Genomic DNA, 6,335 nt, shown 5'->3' on the forward strand with positions numbered 1-6,335 from the left:
ACATGTTAAGCCATGGCATTCGGCCCACCCAACCTAAGGTGGTGATAGCAGGCCTTTATCCACCAACTCAGGTGTGTCTGACAAAAGGACCGGGGTTCGGCGGTGGTTTCATCTGAGGGGAGATTCTTGAGTTGTGTCCCACATTAGCTAGTAAATGAGATACACTTAGGCATATAAGGAGGGTAGGTCACTATATCAAATAGACCAGTCTTTTAGATTGGATACCTAAAAATTGTAGGCCCAGGTTGGGTGGAGTGATATTTTCTATTTATATTCCCAAATATCTCTTCTTTACTAATCAATGTGGGACATAACTTAACAAGGAAAGTGTTAAATTGTATGTTAATTATCAAAATATTGATGACTATAATTATTGATTTAAGGTTCTATTCAAATTAATAAAAGAGACCTCTCAGAGAAATGTCTCTAATCCTATTAATGACTAATGAATGCTCGCATATTTGGAATAAAGTAATATGTTCGATATACGCAATTAAAGTAGCAACTTCATTTCGGGATCGATTTTAATTGAAAAATGAAAACAGTAAGGTGTGATAATAAAATTAATTATTAAGCGAATGTGAATTTTGTAGATCTGAGTGTTTCTTTTACAGTTTTGTAAACAATTTCTGTCGTCTAAATAATTGAGCTATTAATGGAATTACAATCTCCAAACAAAACTTCTAATGAGGGTGACCGCAAATAAGCATCATTAATAACACAATGAGCATAAGTTGTAGAGTAATATTTGAAAGAACAAAATAAGCTAAGTAATTATTTTGGTAATTGTTTGTCCTTTAAACTTAATGATGCAACGATAGTAATTATCCAAACATAAATAGAGGAATTACGTATCTCAAAATTTCAATGAAGATAATCTTTATTCTAGCAAGCATAGCTATGTTCCAATCTTTCGTTTCTCTTCTATCCTTTATTCTGTTCATTACTCGACCTGAACTAAATCTCCTCAATATAATAGCTACCAAAAGTTTTAGCCTAGATTTATTCGTAGTGACTCCATGAAATCCCTTTTCCATCCTAGAAATCTCACCTTCCGCAAAAAAGTGAAAAATTACTCTAGAAATTTTGAATTTCGGGTTGCATATCTAATGTCTATCCTAAACAATAATCGAGCCGCCATACACCCTGACATGATGCGCTTTTTTGTATATCATTATCATAACTCCTGCCTAGTGGCTCTATGCATTGGCACTCCTCCTGTAGGCAACCTGCATTTTTTAGACACGGGCTCTGGTCTAACTTGGATTCAATGCCAAGCTTGCAAGTCCTGTTATAACCAAAGCTACCCAGTATTCGATCCACGAAATCAAGAAATTCTCTTGTTACCATCCTTTCTATACGCCTTCTTTACAAAGCGTCAATGGAGAATGCGTATATAAAATACAATACATGGATGGTTGTTCAACTAAAAGGGTTGCTTCTCAGGAAGAGTTCACTGTATTGTCACATAATAATCAACCCCACACACCGACTTATTCAGGTACTCTATGGCTGCTTAGATGACAGCCAAGGTTCAAGGGAAGGTAAATATGGTGCTATTGCTGGAATCTTAAGCCTAAACAAAGATCTAAGGTCACTCATACTTTAATGGGGAAGTTTCATTTTGCTTTGCTTCTCCTACTACCTTCCTAAACGGAAACTATCCAGTAACTTTTCTAAAGTTTGGCATTAACATGGGCGACAAAGGAGGTTCTACTTCAACCACCCCATTTGTTAATCATTCTAACTCTTATTACTTAAATTTGTTGGACATAAGCATGGAAAACAAATGTTTGATTATCCACCCTTTACATTTGATATTAAACCTGATGGAAGAAGTTGTTGCTTCATTGATTTTGGAATTGGAATCACCTATATCCATAAAAATGCATATTGGAAATTGTACATGGAATTATTGATGGAGTGGACATAGTGGAAGCGGAAATGGCAGGGTAGAAAGCACTAGATATCGTTCTAGTATGAATCAAGCTAATGCGATTAGCTTACGATCTAATCGAAGTATGATTAGATCTCGTTCTAACCCAAACGACTCAATGAAATTTTTAATAAAGCACAAAGCGAGATTAGATGACGCTCTAATCCAAATGACTCTATAAGAGAGATTTTGATAGACAATCTTAAAGGAAATTATAAAAGAGAGGTTTTATTGAATAATTGAATATGAAGTTATGAAAATAATAATAATAAATCTCTATTTATAATAAAGGAAACTCACTTTTCTAAAGTAAATCTACTTCCCTAAGTTAATTTAAAAAGGGGAAACAAAATCACAATTATAATAGAAATAAAATACTAAATCATATATCATAATAGACTCCAATTAAAATAAAAAGCCCCTAGAATAATGAAAATTCTGAAATCCTATATTAACCTAAATTAACATCCTACATCATTCTCCCCCTCTTAAACAAAACCCATCTTCAAGTTCGAATACAATCTGGGGGATGAAACTTATAGTGTAAGACCAAATCATCTTATAATTTGAACTTATTGTTTTTCTCATCAACCGTTTTCGAAACTTTGAAGAATCCATACTTCATCAACTTCCTCTACTTGTACATTCTTCGAGGTGATGAAGACTTTCAAGAATGAGTAGTGATCAAATAACTGTTGTCTTTTCCCAATTGTCATTCAATGCGCTCTCCAATAAATTTCACTTTTTGAATCAAATCTTCTTCAAGCACAATCTTCTTGTCTTTAATGTGAATAGGTAGAACCACTTAATTCATTTCAGCTTCTTCAACTTGAATTTGCTGTACAACTTTGATCGTACTGTTAGACTCAATACACAAATCAAAAGTAGGTTGTTCTTCTTTAAAAATCCCTAGAGAGATAAAAAGTCTCATCATCTTCAACACTTGACTTGTCCTACAAGGAAACATCGTGCACATTTTTGCTTAAATTGTCATATTGAAATTTTAAATCAATAATGAATTATACCTTTTCTTCTGTAACATTAGACACTTTTTCAGCATGTGGAGAAGCATAAACTTCTTTCATCTAGATATTTTTCACTTTAGGCACTTTCATAGAAACACGCCATTCCTTGATTAAATCTCGAATTTTGTCAAGTCTTTTAATCACATCATCAAAGTTTCTTTGTCGTTGTCACTCAATTTGCAATTCGATTTGCTTGGCTAAATAAATTGCATATTGTAAAACATAGGTAGTGTATGTAGGCATTCTTTCTTGAACATATAAATTGAGCCATTTCACAAATCTTATAATTGTATTCTCTTCAGGTTCTTAAAAATATGTACGCCGATAAAATTGTTCAAACTCACAAGTATAATCAGAAACTAATCTCGTACCTTGTTGTAACAAACAATAATCAAGAGCGATAAACTCAAATAGTAGAATACGCTTCACACGGTTCCATGATTGAATTTTGCATTTGCCATCAAGTCGAGAAATTTGCAACTCTTCCCACCACTCTGAAACACTTATGCTTAATTTACTAATAGCAAATGATACTTGCTCTTCTTTAGGAGTGCCCTAAACTATAAACCAATACTCAATCTTGTCCAACTAATCAAGAAATTGTTTTGGACAAGTGTATGCAAATAATTCTAATATATGATAAATAGAAGAGCAAGGATGGTAGTTTGCCATTCAAGTTTCCACACAATGGCAAAATTGTAATTCAGGCTCAACTCTCGGGTTTAGTATGGTCGGCGGCCGGTGGTCGTGATTGGGACCGGAGGGTGTCAGATCTAGAAGATTTGGTGGTAAGGAATATGATGGTGGTCGTGGATTAGCCAGACTTGCAACAGTTTTTCGTGAATTCTGGCTCAAAATTGTGGCGGCTTGCGGTGATTAGGTGGCTTTTTTTACAGTATAGATTCCGGCGATGATCGTTCATGATGATGGCTGGGTTTTGATTATTGAAGGTTGGGGAATCTTGTAGTGATTGTGGTCAATGGCAAAAGTGGTCAGTTTCACGGCGGCGAGTGGGAGGAGAGCTTGTGGGTTTTAGGCGATTCGTAGCTATTCGGGCGACAATTGAGATGGAAATATCTAGGGTTTGGTTGTTAGATGATGGTGAGTTTGGTGGCGATGTTGGCTAACGGTGAGGGCGACTGACGGTGGTGGATTTAGAGGGGAAGGCCTTGGGTTGTGGGGTTTCATGAGGTGGTTTTAATGGCGCGATTTCAATTAGGTTGGGTCGGGATTTAGTCAGTTATGGCTGCTGAGTTTGGTGGTTGTCGTGCTAGTGGAAGTGGTGATGTGGCTTGGTGTGGCGAATAAGGTTTCAATTTTTTTTTTTTTTTTGCGATGGATTTGGTGGGAATGGATGAGGTATCTAAGAAAGCTGTGAGATTCACAAAGAACCTCTCTAATACCAATTGATGGAGCGGGTGTAGCGGAAGCGAAAATTTTAGGGTTATACCCAAGAATTAAATTTATTCTAGGACCTGATCTTGAAATAATAAAAGACATATTTGAATATAGTGTTATTAACCTTATTTATGTCAGTGAAAAATACAAGAGCTAAAATTACTTCTAGAAAAGATCAAAGAAACTATTGTCACCCTTAAAAGAGAAACCAAGACAAAAGAAACGATTATTGTCAAATTGCTTACTACTTTCCTAGAGTACTATAATAATATATGGTACCTAGAACAACGTATGATAAAAGTTGGAATTAGCAATATAAGGGTTAATCCAACCATTGATTTAGATCAAGTATACAATGACTATGATCCTAAATCATTTGAACCTAAAGCTCTCTCGAGCAAAAAGGCAATTCGAATGAAAGTTCTTTGTGAATAGCTCGAAAGGACAAGTAAAGAAAGAGTATGATTTTACCATTTCAGACAAAGATATATTATATTTTCCTTAGCATATATGAAAGGTATGATAGCACACCAAGCCATCTTAAAAAAGAGAAAGGTGATATATGAAAGTCTTATGAAATCTAACCAAGAAACGCACCATGAGGTATGTAAGGTGCTCAAGCAAAATATGAATTATGGCTTTTGTTACAAAAGATAAAAAAAAAAAAAGAGCCAACAAAGATAATTTGTCGCCAAAAAAGAGAAGGTGATATATGAAAGTCTTATAAAATCTAGCCAGAAAACACATCATGAGATATGTAAGGTGCTCAAGCAAAATAAGAATTTTGGCTTTTGCTACAAAAGACTAAAAAAAAAAAAATAGAGCCAACAAAGATGATATGTCGCTAAATGAAGACCTCAAGATTGGCTCGTGATAGGAAACCACTGAAAAGATAAAAGATATTAACTAAAAGCATCAATAATTCAGGAAAAAAGAATCTAAGGGACGAGATAAGCTTTATCGGAATCCTTATTCCTAAAAGTTGATAAGGAAAGGGAGCCACGGAGGTCAACAAAGGTTCATAAGTTTAACTACAGATATGAGCCATGCATGCGGTCATGCATGTTGCATGCAATACCATGCAAGACTTATTTACGTATGGATTAAAGAGTGGTTGTTTGTTGGAGCAAGGCAAGGAAATTACCACGTCAAGCCACGTTGCGGATCGTGTGGAGAATCAAATTAAGTGGGATTTTATTTCTATTTCTAGTTTGTTATTTAAGATTGCTCAGTTATTTAAATTGATTTTAGCCGTGAATTGTGGCTACAAATCCTTAGTAGTGTTTGTATTAACTACTATAAATAAGCTCCAGCAATTAATAAAAGGATTATGCAGAAAATTATCTCAAAGTACTATTCTTGGTCGTTCTCACCGTAAGTAGAACAACGTAAACTTAGCCATTGTTGAACGTTTTTGATTGGGACCTATCAAAAGCAATCATGTGAAGATTGTTAGCTAGAAGAAAAAGAGGATGACAACTATCCTCAATAATAAAAGGAGGAGGGTCACTTTATCTCAACAGAATCAACCATGAAAATGTAATAAGTGTCATGCAAGGAGATATAATCTTATCTCATCAAGTTTATAAATAAGAGTCATATAAAAAAGGAAGGGCATCCTCTCATTAGCATCTATATTTACTCTTCTAGAGTCTCATCGATATTCTCATTTATATCTTTAAACTTCCTTTGTAAAAATTCAATAATGAAATAAATAAAAAATTTTTTTAATTAAATTATCATCTTGATACATCTTATCTTGATTTTAGAAAAATATTCAGAATCTTACGTGCCAACACTTGTGTTAAACGAAAAAGACTTTATATTACTAAGCATTCTCCCTTAAACGATTACAAGAAGATCACTTAAATAGATCTATTAGGCCATTTTGCAGTATGTTGCATTGGGCCATGTGGAGTCATCATTGGGGTGATTCCGAAAGATGTGTGGAGCTATGGTGATGCTGATTGCGAACT

The 6,335-nt window shown here is 34.6% G+C and overlaps 1 long non-coding RNA gene across 1 annotated transcript; it reads right to left on the reverse strand.

Moving 5' to 3' along the window:
• Positions 1–2,294: 2,294 nt before the first annotated feature.
• On the reverse strand, positions 2,295–5,093 carry LOC127900070 (uncharacterized). Its single transcript, XR_008052088.1, has 2 exons — positions 3,333–5,093; positions 2,295–2,889 (listed from the first exon to the last, which is right to left on the reverse strand). It is a non-coding gene; the product is annotated as an uncharacterized LOC127900070 (long non-coding RNA).
• Positions 5,094–6,335: the final 1,242 nt, after the last annotated feature.

This window comes from Citrus sinensis, chromosome 9 (assembly GCF_022201045.2).
Source record: "Citrus sinensis cultivar Valencia sweet orange chromosome 9, DVS_A1.0, whole genome shotgun sequence".
Lineage (NCBI taxonomy): Eukaryota > Viridiplantae > Streptophyta > Magnoliopsida > Sapindales > Rutaceae > Citrus > Citrus sinensis.